Source organism: Crinia signifera, chromosome 8, assembly GCF_055691185.1.
Source record: "Crinia signifera chromosome 8, ASM5569118v1, whole genome shotgun sequence".
Taxonomy (NCBI): Eukaryota; Metazoa; Chordata; class Amphibia; order Anura; family Myobatrachidae; genus Crinia; species Crinia signifera.
The window spans coordinates 75,253,123-75,268,892 of record NC_139224.1 but is presented as its reverse complement, the minus strand read 5'-3'; the positions used below and the strand labels follow the sequence as shown (position 1 = coordinate 75,268,892).

The window sequence follows — 15,770 nt, the reverse complement described above, 5'->3', positions numbered from 1 at the left end:
GAGAAAAAAGTTTCCAATTTAAAAAACTAGAGAATAAAAACAATTTGCCAGTAATGGGAAAAAGCTACAGCACCTGGTGTTCCCATGTGGTCTCCCGCCCAAGTACTAACCAGGCCCAACACTGCTTAGCTTCCAAGAGCAGACGAGATTGTGCGTATCCAATGTGGTATGGCTGTAGGTGAGATATTGGTACTTTTTTGCCCTCTTCTACTTCTATAACCAGGTAAGCTAATAAAAAAGTTTCCTAACTGTATTGGCTTACTGAAAAAAATCATGTGTTGGTAATGTAAAAAGACCTACAGGACATGATATTAGCAGGTGGTCTCAAATTAAACTACTAAAGAGGCTCAACACTGTTTAGCTGCCAAAAGCAGTTGGAATTGGGCCTAAACAGTGTGGTAAGTTTTTAGGTGATGGCTATTGTGTCTGTTTGACCTCTTCCAAATGTCTGTACTGGCAATAAAAAAAAAAGTTTCCAATTTAAATAGCTAGAGAATAAAATCAATTTGCCAGTAATGGGAAAAAACCTATAGCACCTGGTAATCCCATGTGGTCTCCCACCTAAGTACTAACCAGGCCTAACACTGCTTAGCTTCCAAGATCAGACGAGATTTAGCGTATCCAATGCGGTATGGCTGTAGGTAAGGTGCAGGCACTTTTTTGCCCTCTTCTACTTCTATAACCAGGAAGCTAATAAAAAAGTTTCCTAATTGTATTGGCTTACTGAAAAAAATCATGTGTTGGTAATGTAAAAAGACCTACAGGACATGATATTAGCAGGTGGTCTCAAATTAAACTACTAAAGAGGCTCAACACTGTTTAGCTGCCAAAAGCAGTTGGAATTGGGCCGAAACAGTGTGGTAAGTCTTTAGGTGATGGCTATTGTGTCTGTTTGACCTCTCCCAAATGTCTGTATTGGCAATAAAAAGAAAATGTTTCCAATTTAAATAGCTAGAGAATAAAAACAATTTGCCAGTAATGGGAAAAAACCTACAGTACCTGGTGTTCCCATGTGGTCTCCCACCCAAATACTAACCAGGCCCAACACTGCTTAGCTTCCAAGATCAGACGACACTGATGATGTAATAATTGATTTCGACCATCTTTTCAAAACAGTAAAATTGATGCTTCTGAACTCACGAATGGCACAGACATCATCTACGACAGTAATTTTAAAACCGATAATGTCAATTGTGACATCACTGATGATGTCATAATTGATTTTGACCATCTTTTCAAAACTGTAAAATTGACGCTTCTGAACTCACGGATGGCACGGACATCATCTACGACATTATCGGTTTTAAAATTACTGTCGTAGATGATGTCCGTGCCATCCGTGAGTTCAGAAGCGTTAATTTTACAGTTTTGAAAAGATGGTCAAAATCAATTATGACATCATCAGTGATGTCACAATTGACATTATCGGTTTTAAAATTACTGTCGTTGATGATGTCTGTGCCATTCGTGAGTTCAGAAGCGTCAATTTTACTGTTTTGAAAAGATGGTCGAAATCAATTATGACATCATCAGTTATGTCACAATTGACATTATCGGTTTTATAATTACTGTCGTAGGTGATGTCCGTGCCATCCGTGAGTTCAGAAGCATCAATTTTACAGTTTTGAATAGATGGTTGAAATCAAATATGACATCATCAGTGATGTCACAATTGACATTATCGGTTTTAAAATTACTGTCGTAGATGATGTCCGTGCCATCCGTGAGTTCAGAAGTGCCAATTTTACAGTTTCGAAAAGATGGTCAAAATCAATTATGACATCATCAGTGATGTCACAATTGACATTATCGGTTTTAAAATTACTGTCAATTGTGACATCACTGATGATGTCATAATTGATTTTGACCATCTTTTCGAAACTGTAAAATTGGCACTTCTGAACTCACGGATGGCACGGACATCATCTACGACAGTAATTTTAAAACCGATAATGTCAATTGTGACATCACTGATGATGTCATATTTGATTTCAACCATCTTTTCAAAACTGTAAAATTGATGCTTCTGAACTCACGGATGGCACGGACATCACCTACGACAGTAATTATAAAACCGATAATGTCAATTGTGACATAACTGATGATGTCATAATTGATTTCGACCATCTTTTCAAAACAGTAAAATTGACGCTTCTGAACTCACGAATGGCACAGACATCATCAACGACAGTAATTTTAAAACCGATAATGTCAATTGTGACATCACTGATGATGTCATAATTGATTTAGACCAACTTTTCGAAACTGTAAATTTGACGATTCTGAACTCACGGATGGCACGGACATCATCTACGACAGTAATTTTAAAACCGATAATGTCATCTGTGACATCACTGATGATGTCATAATTGAATTCGACCATCTTTTCGAAACTGTCAATTTGACGATTCTGAACTCACGGATGGCACGGACATCATCTACAACAGTAATTTTAAAACCGATAATGTCAATTGTGACATCACTGATGATGTTATAATTGATTTCGACCATCTTTTCGAAACTGTAAATTTGACGATTCTGAACTCACGGATGGCACGGACATCTTCTACGACAATAATTTTAAAACCGATAATGTCAATTGTGACATCAATGATGATGTCATAATTGATTTCGATATCTTTTCAAAGCTGTAAAATTGACGCTTCTGAACTCACGGATGGCACGGACATCATCTACGACAGTAATTATAAAACCGATAATGTCAATTGTGACATCACTGATGATGTCACAATTGATTTCGACCATCTTTTCGAAACTGTAAAATTGACGCTTCTGAACTCACGGATGGCACAGACATCATCTACGACAGTAATTTTAAAACCGATAATGTCAATTGTGACATCACTGATGATGTCATAATTGATTTCGACCATCTTTTCGTAACTGTAAAATTGACGCTTCTGAACTCAAAGATGGCACGGACATCATCTACGACAGTAATTTTAAAACCAATAATGTCAATTGTGACATCACTGATGATGTCATAATTGATTTTAACCATCTTTTCAAAACTGTAAAATTGACGCTTCTGAACTCACGGATGGCACGGACATCATCTACGACAGTAATTTTAAAACCGATAATGTCAATTGTGACATCACTGATGATGTCATAATTGATTTCAACCATCTTTTCGAAACTGTAAATTTGACGATTCTGAACTCACGGATGGCACGGACATCATCTACGACAGTAATTATAAAACCGATAATGTCAATTGTGACATCACTGATGATGTCATAATTGATTTTGACCATCTTTTCGAAACTGTAAAATTGACGCTTCTGAACTCACGGATGGCACGGACATCATCTACGACAGTAATTTTAAAACCGATAATGTCAATTGTGACATCACTGATGATGTCATAATTGATTTCGACCATCTTTTCAAAACTGTAAAATTGACGCTTCTGAACTCACGGATGGAACGGACATCATCTACGACAGTCATTTTAAAACCGATAATGTCAATTGTGACATCACTGATGATGTCATAATTGATTTCGATATCTTTTCAAAACTGTAAAATTGACGCTTCTGAACTCACGGATGGCACGGACATCATCTACGACAGTAATTATAAAACCGATAATGTCAATTGTGACATCACTGATGATGTCACAATTGATTTCGACCATCTTTTCGAAACTGTAAAATTGACGCTTCTGAACTCACGGATGGCACAGACATCATCTACGACAGTAATTTTAAAACCGATAATGTCAATTGTGACATCACTGATGATGTCATAATTGATTTCGACCATCTTTTCGTAACTGTAAAATTGACGCTTCTGAACTCAAAGATGGCACGGACATCATCTACGACAGTAATTTTAAAACCAATAATGTCAATTGTGACATCACTGATGATGTCATAATTGATTTTAACCATCTTTTCAAAACTGTAAAATTGACGCTTCTGAACTCACGGATGGCACGGACATCATCTACGACAGTAATTTTAAAACCGATAATGTCAATTGTGACATCACTGATGATGTCATAATTGATTTCAACCATCTTTTCGAAACTGTAAATTTGACGATTCTGAACTCACGGATGGCACGGACATCATCTACGACAGTAATTATAAAACCGATAATGTCAATTGTGACATCACTGATGATGTCATAATTGATTTTGACCATCTTTTCGAAACTGTAAAATTGACGCTTCTGAACTCACGGATGGCACGGACATCATCTACGACAGTAATTTTAAAACCGATAATGTCAATTGTGACATCACTGATGATGTCATAATTGATTTCGATATCTTTTCAAAACTGTAAAATTGACGCTTCTGAACTCACGGATGGCACGGACATCATCTACAACAGTAATTTTAAAACCGATAATGTCAATTGTGACATCACTGATGATGTTATAATTGATTTCGACCATCTTTTCGAAACTGTAAATTTGACGATTCTGAACTCACGGATGGCACGGACATCTTCTACGACAATAATTTTAAAACCGATAATGTCAATTGTGACATCAATGATGATGTCATAATTGATTTCGATATCTTTTCAAAACTGTAAAATTGACGCTTCTGAACTCACGGATGGCACGGACATCATCTACGACAGTAATTATAAAACCGATAATGTCAATTGTGACATCACTGATGATGTCACAATTGATTTCGACCATCTTTTCGAAACTGTAAAATTGACGCTTCTGAACTCACGGATGGCACAGACATCATCTACGACAGTAATTTTAAAACCGATAATGTCAATTGTGACATCACTGATGATGTCATAATTGATTTCGACCATCTTTTCGTAACTGTAAAATTGACGCTTCTGAACTCAAAGATGGCACGGACATCATCTACGACAGTAATTTTAAAACCAATAATGTCAATTGTGACATCACTGATGATGTCATAATTGATTTTAACTATCTTTTCAAAACTGTAAAATTGACGCTTCTGAACTCACGGATGGCACGGACATCATCTACGACAGTAATTTTAAAACCGATAATGTCAATTGTGACATCACTGATGATGTCATAATTGATTTCGATATCTTTCCAAAACTGTAAAATTGACGCTTCTGAACTCACGAATGGCACGGACATCATCTACGACAGTAATTTTAAAACCGATAATGTCAATTGTGACATCACTGATGATGTCATAATTGATTTCGACCATCTTTTCGTAACTGTAAAATTGACGCTTCTGAACTCCAAGATGGCACGGACATCATCTACGACAGTAATTTTAAAACCAATAATGTCAATTGTGACATCACTGATGATGTCATAATTGATTTTAACCATCTTTTCGAAACTGTAAAATTGACGCTTCTGAACTCACGAATGGCACGGACATCATCTACGACAGTAATTTTAAAACCGATAATGTCAATTGTGACATCACTGATGATGTCATAATTGATTTCGACCAACTTTTCGAAACTGTAAATTTGACGATTCTGAACTCACGGATGGCACGGACATGATCTACGACAGTAATTTTAAAACCGATAATGTCAATTGTGACATCACTGATGATGTCATAATTGATTTCAACCATCTTTTCAAAACTGTAAAATTGACGCTTCTAAACTCACGAATGGCACGGACATCATCTACGACAGTAATTTTAAAACCGATAATGTCAATTGTGACATCACTGATGATGTCATAATTGATTTCGACCATCTTTTCAAAACTGTAAAATTGACGCTTCTGAACTCACAAATGGCAAAGACATCATCTACGACAGTAATTTTAAAACCGATAATGTCGATTGTGACATCACTGATGATGTCATAATTGATTTCGACCAACTTTTCGAAACTGTAAATTTGACGATTCTGAACTCACGGATGGCACGGACATGATCTACGACAGTAATTTTAAAACCGATAATGTCAATTGTGACATCACTGATGATGTCATAATTGATTTCAACCATCTTTTCAAAACTGTAAAATTGACGCTTCTAAACTCACGAATGGCACGGACATCATCTACGACAGTAATTTTAAAACCGATAATGTCAATTGTGACATCACTGATGATGTCATAATTGATTTCGACCATCTTTTCAAAACTGTAAAATTTACGCTTCTGAACTCACGAATGGCACAGACATCATCTACGACAGTAATTTTAAAACCGATAATGTCAATTGTGACATCACTGATGATGTCATAATTGATTTCGACCATCTTTTCAAAACTGTAAAATTTACGCTTCTGAACTCACGAATGGCACAGACATCATCTACGACAGTAATTTTAAAACCGATAATGTCAATTGTGACATCACTGATGATGTCATAATTGATTTCGACCATCTTTTCAAAACAGTAAAATTGACGCTTCTGAAATCACGGATGGCACGGACATCATCTACGACAGTAATTTTAAAACCGATAATGTCAATTGTGACATCACTGATGATGTCATAATTGATTTCGACCATCTTTTCAAAACTGTAAAATTGACGCTTCTGAACTCACGGATGGAACGGACATCATCTACAACAGTAATATTAAAACCGATAATGTCAATTGTGACATCACTGATGATGTCATAATTGATTTTGACCATCTTTTCAAAACTGTAAAATTGACGCTTCTGAACTCACGGATGGCACGGACATCATCTACGACAGTAATTTTAAAACCGATAATGTCAATTGTGACATCACTGATGATGTCATAATTGATTTTGACCATCTTTTCGAAACTGTAAAATTGGCACTTCTGAACTCACGGATGGCACGGACATCATCTACGACAGTAATTTTAAAACCGATAATGTCAATTGTGACAGCACTGATGATGTCATAATTGATTTCGACCATATTTTCGTAACTGTAAAATTGACGCTTCTGAACTCAAAGATGGCACGGACATCATCTACGACAGTAATTTTAAAACCGATAATGTCAATTGTGACATCACTGATGATGTCATAATTGATTTCAACCATCTTTTCAAAACTGTAAAATTGACGCTTCTGAACCCACGAATGGCACGGACATCATCAAAGACAGTAATTTTAAAACCGATAATGTCAATTGTGACATCACTGATGATGTCATAATTGATTTCGACCATCTTTTCAAAACTGTAAAATTGACTCTTCTGAACTCACGAATGGCACGGACATGATCTACGACAGTAATTTTAAAACCGATAATGTCAATTGTGACATCACTGATGATGTCATATTTGATTTCAACCATCGTTTCAAAACTGTAAAATTGATGCTTCTGAACTCACGGATGGCACGGACATCATCTACGACAGTAATTATAAAACCGATAATGTCAATTGTGACATCACTGATGATGTCATAATTGATTTCGACCATCTTTTCAAAACAGTAAAATTGACGCTTCTGAACTCACGAATGGCACAGACATCATCAACGACAGTAATTTTAAAACCGATAATGTCAATTGTGACATCACTGATGATGTCATAATTGATTTCGACCAACTTTTCGAAACTGTAAATTTGACGATTCTGAACTCACGGATGGCACGGACATGATCTACGACAGTAATTTTAAAACCGATAATGTCAATTGTGACATCACTAATGATATCATAATTGATTTCGACCATCTTTTCAAAACTGTAAAATTGACGCTTCTGAACTCACGGATGGAACGGACATCATCTACGACAGTAATTTTAAAACCGATAATGTCAATTGTGACATCACTGATGATGTCATAATTGATTTCGACCATCTTTTCAAAACTGTAAAATTGACGCTTCTGAACTCAAAGATGGCACGGACATCATCTACGACAGTAATTTTAAAACCAATATTGTCAATTGTGACATCACTGATGATGTCATAATTGATTTTAACCATCTTTTCAAAACTGTAAAATTGACGCTTCTGAATGCACAGATGGCAAGGACATCATCTACGACAGTAATTTTAAAACCGATAATGTCAATTGTGACATGACTGATGATGTCATAATTGATTTCAACCATCTTTTCGAAACTGTAAATTTGACGATTCTGAACTCACGGATGGCACGGACATCATCTACGACAGTCATTTTAAAACCGATAATGTCAATTGTGACATCACTGATGATGTCATAATTGATTTCGATATCTTTTCAAAACTGTAAAATTAACTCTTCTGAACTCACGGATGGAACGGACATCATCTACGACACTAATTTTAAAACCGATAATGTCAATTGTGACATCACTGATGATGTCATAATTGATTTTGACCATCTTTTCGAAACTGTAAAATTGACGCTTCTGAACTCACGAATGGCACGGACATCATCTACGACAGTAATTTTAAAACCGATAATGTCAATTGTGACATCACTGATGATGTCATAATTGATTTTGACCATCTTTTCGAAACTGTAAAATTGACACTTCTGAACGCACGGATGGCACGGACATCATCTACGACAGTAATTTTAAAACCGATAATTTCAATAATGACATCACTGATGATGTCATAATTGATTTTGACCATCTTTTCGTAACTGTAAAATTGACGATTCTGAACTCAAAGATGGCACGGACATCATCTACGACAGTAATTTTAAAACCAATAATGTCAATTGTGACATCAGTGATGATGTCATAATTGATTTTGACCATCTTTTCGAAACTGTAAAATTGACGCTTCTGAACTCACGGATGGCACGGACATCATCTATGACAGTAATTTTAAAACTGATAATGTCAACTGTGACATCACTGATGATGTCATAATTGATTTCGACCATCTTTTCAAAACTGTAAAATTGACGCTTCTGAAATCACGGATGGCACGGACATCATCTACGACAGTAATTTTAAAACCGATAATGTCAATTGTGACATCACTGATGATGTCATAATTGATTTCGACCATCTTTTCAAAACAGTAAAATTGACGCTTCTGAACTCACGAATGGCACAGACATCATCTACGACAGTAATATTAAAACCGATAATGTCAATTGTGACATCACTGATGATGTCATAATTGATTTTGACCATCTTTTCAAAACTGTAAAATTGACGCTTCTGAACTCACGGATGGCACGGACATGATCTACGACAGTAATTTTAAAACCGATAATGTCAATTGTGACATCACTGATGATGTCATAATTGATTTTGACCATCTTTTCGAAACTGTAAAATTGGCACTTCTGAACTCACGGATGGCACGGACATCATCTACGACAGTAATTTTAAAACCGATAATGTCAATTGTGACAGCACTGATGATGTCATAATTGATTTCGACCATCTTTTCGTAACTGTAAAATTGACGCTTCTGAACTCAAATATGGCACGTACATCATCTACGACAGTAATTTTAAAACCGATAATGTCAATTGTGACATCACTGATGATGTCATAATTGATTTCAACCATCTTTTCAAAACTGTAAAATTGACGCTTCTGAACCCACGAATGGCACGGACATCATCAAAGACAGTAATTTTAAAACCGATAATGTCAATTGTGACATCACTGATGATGTCATAATTGATTTCGACCATCTTTTCAAAACTGTAAAATTGACTCTTCTGAACTCACGAATGGCACGGACATGATCTACGACAGTAATTTTAAAACCGATAATGTCAATTGTGACATCACGGATGATGTCATATTTGATTTCAACCATCTTTTCAAAACTGTAAAATTGATGCTTCTGAACTCACGGATGGCACGGACATCATCTACGACAGTAATTATAAAACCGATAATGTCAATTGTGACATCACTGATGATGTCATAATTGATTTCGACCATCTTTTCAAAACAGTAAAATTGACGCTTCTGAACTCACGAATGGCACAGACATCATCAACGACAGTAATTTTAAAACCGATAATGTCAATTGTGACATCACTGATGATGTCATAATTGATTTCGACCAACTTTTCGAAACTGAAAATTTGACGATTCTGAACTCACGGATGGCACGGACATCATCTACGACAGTAATTTTAAAACCGATAATGTCAATTGTGACATCACTAATGATATCATAATTGATTTCGACCATCTTTTCAAAACTGTAAAATTGACGCTTCTGAACTCACGGATGGAACGGACATCATCTACGACAGTAATTTTAAAACCGATAATGTCAATTGTGACATCACTGATGATGTCATAATTGATTTCGACCATCTTTTCAAAACTGTAAAATTGACGCTTCTGAACTCAAAGATGGCACGGACATCATCTACGACAGTAATTTTAAAACCAATATTGTCAATTGTGACATCACTGATGTTGTCATATGTGATTTTAACCATCTTTTCAAAACTGTAAAATTGACGCTTCTGAACGCACAGATGGCAAGGACATCATCTACGACAGTAATTTTAAAACCGATAATGTCAATTGTGACATCACTGATGATGTCATAATTGATTTCAACCATCTTTTTGAAACTGTAAATTTGACGATTCTGAACTCACGGATGGCACGGACATCATCTACGACAGTCATTTTAAAACCGATAATGTCAATTGTGACATCACTGATGATGTCATAATTGATTCCGATATCTTTTCAAAACTGTAAAATTGACGCTTCTGAACTCACGGATGGAACGGACATCATCTACGACACTAATTTTAAAACCGATAATGTCAATTGTGACATCACTGATGATGTCATAATTGATTTTGACCATCTTTTCGAAACTGTAAAATTGACACTTCTGAACTCACGGATGGCACGGACATGATCTACGACAGTAATTTTAAAACCGATAATGTCAATTGTGACATCACTGATGATGTCATAATTGATTTCGACCATCTTTTCGTAACTGTAAAATTGACGCTTCTGAACTCACGGATGGCACGGACATCATCTACGACAGTAATTTTAAAACCGATAATGTCAATTGTGACATCACTGATGATGTCATAATTGATTTTGACCATCTTTTCGAAACTGTAAAATTGGCACTTCTGAACTCACGGATGGATGTCATCTACGACAGTAATTTTAAAACCGATAATGTCAATTGTGACAGCACTGATGATGTCATAATTGATTTCGACCATCTTTTCGTAACTGTAAAATTGACGCTTCTGAACTCAAAGATGGCACGGACATCATCTACGACAGTAATTTTAAAACCGATAATGTCAATTGTGACATCACTGATGATGTCATAATTGATTTCAACCATCTTTTCAAAACTGTAAAATTGACGCTTCTGAACCCACGAATGGCACGGACATCATCAAAGACAGTAATTTTAAAACCGATAATGTCAATTGTGACATCACTGATGATGTCATAATTGATTTCGACCATCTTTTCAAAACTGTAAAATTGACTCTTCTGAACTCACGAATGGCACGGACATGATCTACGACAGTAATTTTAAAACCGATAATGTCAATTGTGACATCACTGATGATGTCATAATTGATTTCGACCATCTTTTTTTAAAACAGTAAAATTGACGCTTCTGAACTCACGAATGGCACAGACATCATCAACGACAGTAATTTTAAAACCGATAATGTCAATTGTGACATCACTGATGATGTCATAATTGATTTCGACCAACTTTTCGAAAATGTAAATTTGACGATTCTGAACTCACGGATGGCACGGACATCATCTACGACAGTAATTTTAAAACCGATAATGTCAATTGTGACATCACTAATGATATCATAATTGATTTCGACCATCTTTTTAAAACTGTAAAATTGACGCTTCTGAACTCACGGATGGAACGGACATCATCTACGACAGTAATTTTAAAACCGATAATGTCAATTGTGACATCACTGATGATGTCATAATTGATTTCGACCATCTTTTCAAAACTGTAAAATTGACGCTTCTGAACTCAAAGATGGCACGGACATCATCTACGACAGTAATTTTAAAACCAATATTGTCAATTGTGACATCACTGATGTTGTCATATGTGATTTTAACCATCTTTTCAAAACTGTAAAATTGACGCTTCTGAACGCACAGATGGCAAGGACATCATCTACGACAGTAATTTTAAAACCGATAATGTCAATTGTGACATCACTGATGATGTCATAATTGATTTCAACCATCTTTTCGAAACTGTAAATTTGACGATTCTGAACTCACGGATGGCACGGACATCATCTACGACAGTCATTTTAAAACCGATAATGTCAATTGTGACATCACTGATGATGTCATAATTGATTTCGATATCTTTTCAAAACTGTAAAATTGACGCTTCTGAACTCATGGATGGAACGGACATCATCTACGACACTAATTTTAAAACCGATAATGTCAATTGTGACATCACTGATGATGTCATAATTGATTTTGACCATCTTTTCGAAACTGTAAAATTGACGCTTCTGAACTCACGAATGGCACGGACATCATCTACGACAGTAATTTTAAAACCGATAATGTCAATTGTGACATCACTGATGATGTCATAATTGATTTTGACCATCTTTTCGAAACTGTAAAATTGACACTTCTGAACTCACGGATGGCACGGACATGATCTACGACAGTAATTTTAAAACCGATAATGTCAATTGTGACATCACTGATGATGTCATAATTGATTTCGACCATCTTTTCGTAACTGTAAAATTTACGCTTCTGAACTCAAAGATGGCACGGACATCATCTACGACAGTAATTTTAAAACCAATAATGTCAATTGTGACATCACTGATGATGTCATAATCGATTTTAACCATCTTTTCGAAACTGTAAAATTGACGCTTCTGAACTCACGGATGGCACGGACATCATCTACGACAGTAATTTTAAAACCCATAATGTCAATTGTGACATCACTGATGATGTCATAATTGATTTCAACCATCTTTTCGAAACTGTATATTTGACGATTCTGAACTCACGGATGGCACGGACATCATCTACGACAGAAATTTTAAAACCGATAATGTCAATTGTGACATCACTGATGATGTCATAATTGATTTTGACCATCTTTTCGAAACTGTAAAATTGACGCTTCTGAACTCACGGATGGCACGGACATCATCTACGACAGTAATTTTAAAACCGATAATGTCAATTGTGACATCACTGATGATGTCATAATTGATTTCGATATCTTTTCAAAACTGTAAAATTGACGCTTCTGAACTCACGAATGGCACGGACATCATCTACGACAGTAATTTTAAAACCGATAATGTCAATTGTGACATCACTGATGATGTCATAATTGATTTCGACCAACTTTTCGAAACTGTAAATTTGACGATTCTGAACTCACGGATGGCACGGACATGATCGACGACAGTAATTTTAAAACCGATAATGTCAATTGTGACATCACTGATGATGTCATAATTGATTTCATCCATCTTTTCAAAACTGTAAAATTGACGCTTCTAAACTCACGAATGGCACGGACATCATCTACGACAGTAATTTTAAAACCGATAATGTCAATTGTGACATCACTGATGATGTCATAATTGATTTAGACCAACTTTTCGAAACTGTAAATTTGACGATTCTGAACTCACGGATGGCACGGACATCATCTACGACAGTAATTTTAAAACCGATAATGTCATCTGTGACATCACTGATGATGTCATAATTGAATTCGACCATCTTTTCGAAACTGTCAATTTGACGATTCTGAACTCACGGATGGCACGGACATCATCTACAACAGTAATTTTAAAACCGATAATGTCAATTGTGACATCACTGATGATGTTATAATTGATTTCGACCATCTTTTCGAAACTGTAAATTTGACGATTCTGAACTCACGGATGGCACGGACATCTTCTACGACAATAATTTTAAAACCGATAATGTCAATTGTGACATCAATGATGATGTCATAATTGATTTCGATATCTTTTCAAAGCTGTAAAATTGACGCTTCTGAACTCACGGATGGCACGGACATCATCTACGACAGTAATTATAAAACCGATAATGTCAATTGTGACATCACTGATGATGTCACAATTGATTTCGACCATCTTTTCGAAACTGTAAAATTGACGCTTCTGAACTCACGGATGGCACAGACATCATCTACGACAGTAATTTTAAAACCGATAATGTCAATTGTGACATCACTGATGATGTCATAATTGATTTCGACCATCTTTTCGTAACTGTAAAATTGACGCTTCTGAACTCAAAGATGGCACGGACATCATCTACGACAGTAATTTTAAAACCAATAATGTCAATTGTGACATCACTGATGATGTCATAATTGATTTTAACCATCTTTTCAAAACTGTAAAATTGACGCTTCTGAACTCACGGATGGCACGGACATCATCTACGACAGTAATTTTAAAACCGATAATGTCAATTGTGACATCACTGATGATGTCATAATTGATTTCAACCATCTTTTCGAAACTGTAAATTTGACGATTCTGAACTCACGGATGGCACGGACATCATCTACGACAGTAATTATAAAACCGATAATGTCAATTGTGACATCACTGATGATGTCATAATTGATTTTGACCATCTTTTCGAAACTGTAAAATTGACGCTTCTGAACTCACGGATGGCACGGACATCATCTACGACAGTAATTTTAAAACCGATAATGTCAATTGTGACATCACTGATGATGTCATAATTGATTTCGACCATCTTTTCAAAACTGTAAAATTGACGCTTCTGAACTCACGGATGGAACGGACATCATCTACGACAGTAATTTTAAAACCGATAATGTCAATTGTGACATCACTGATGATGTCATAATTGATTTCGATATCTTTTCAAAACTGTAAAATTGACGCTTCTGAACTCACGGATGGCACGGACATCATCTACAACAGTAATTTTAAAACCGATAATGTCAATTGTGACATCACTGATGATGTTATAATTGATTTCGACCATCTTTTCGAAACTGTAAATTTGACGATTCTGAACTCATGGATGGCACGGACATCTTCTACGACAATAATTTTAAAACCGATAATGTCAATTGTGACATCAATGATGATGTCATAATTGATTTCGATATCTTTTCAAAACTGTAAAATTGACGCTTCTGAACTCACGGATGGCACGGACATCATCTACGACAGTAATTATAAAACCGATAATGTCAATTGTGACATCACTGATGATGTCACAATTGATTTCGACCATCTTTTCGAAACTGTAAAATTGACGCTTCTGAACTCACGGATGGCACAGACATCATCTACGACAGTAATTTTAAAACCGATAATGTCAATTGTGACATCACTGATGATGTCATAATTGATTTCGACCATCTTTTCGTAACTGTAAAATTGACGCTTCTGAACTCAAAGATGGCACGGACATCATCTACGACAGTAATTTTAAAACCAATAATGTCAATTGTGACATCACTGATGATGTCATAATTGATTTTAACCATCTTTTCAAAACTGTAAAATTGACGCTTCTGAACTCACGGATGGCACGGACATCATCTACGACAGTAATTTTAAAACCGATAATGTCAATTGTGACATCACTGATGATGTCATAATTGATTTCAACCATCTTTTCGAAACTGTAAATTTGACGATTCTGAACTCACGGATGGCACGGACATCATCTACGACAGTAATTATAAAACCGATAATGTCAATTGTGACATCACTGATGATGTCATAATTGATTTTGACCATCTTTTCGAAACTGTAAAATTGACGCTTCTGAACTCACGGATGGCACGGACATCATCTACGACAGTAATTTTAAAACCGATAATGTCAATT

At 35.8% G+C, this 15,770-nt stretch overlaps 2 pseudogenes; both read right to left on the bottom strand.

The window, feature by feature from the left end:
• Nucleotides 1-61: 61 nt before the first annotated feature.
• LOC146028167 (5S ribosomal RNA) lies at nt 62-180 on the bottom strand (annotated as a pseudogene).
• A 344-nt stretch (nt 181-524) lies between these two features.
• LOC146029010 (5S ribosomal RNA) lies at nt 525-643 on the bottom strand (annotated as a pseudogene).
• Between the last annotated feature and the right edge of the window lie 15,127 nt (nt 644-15,770).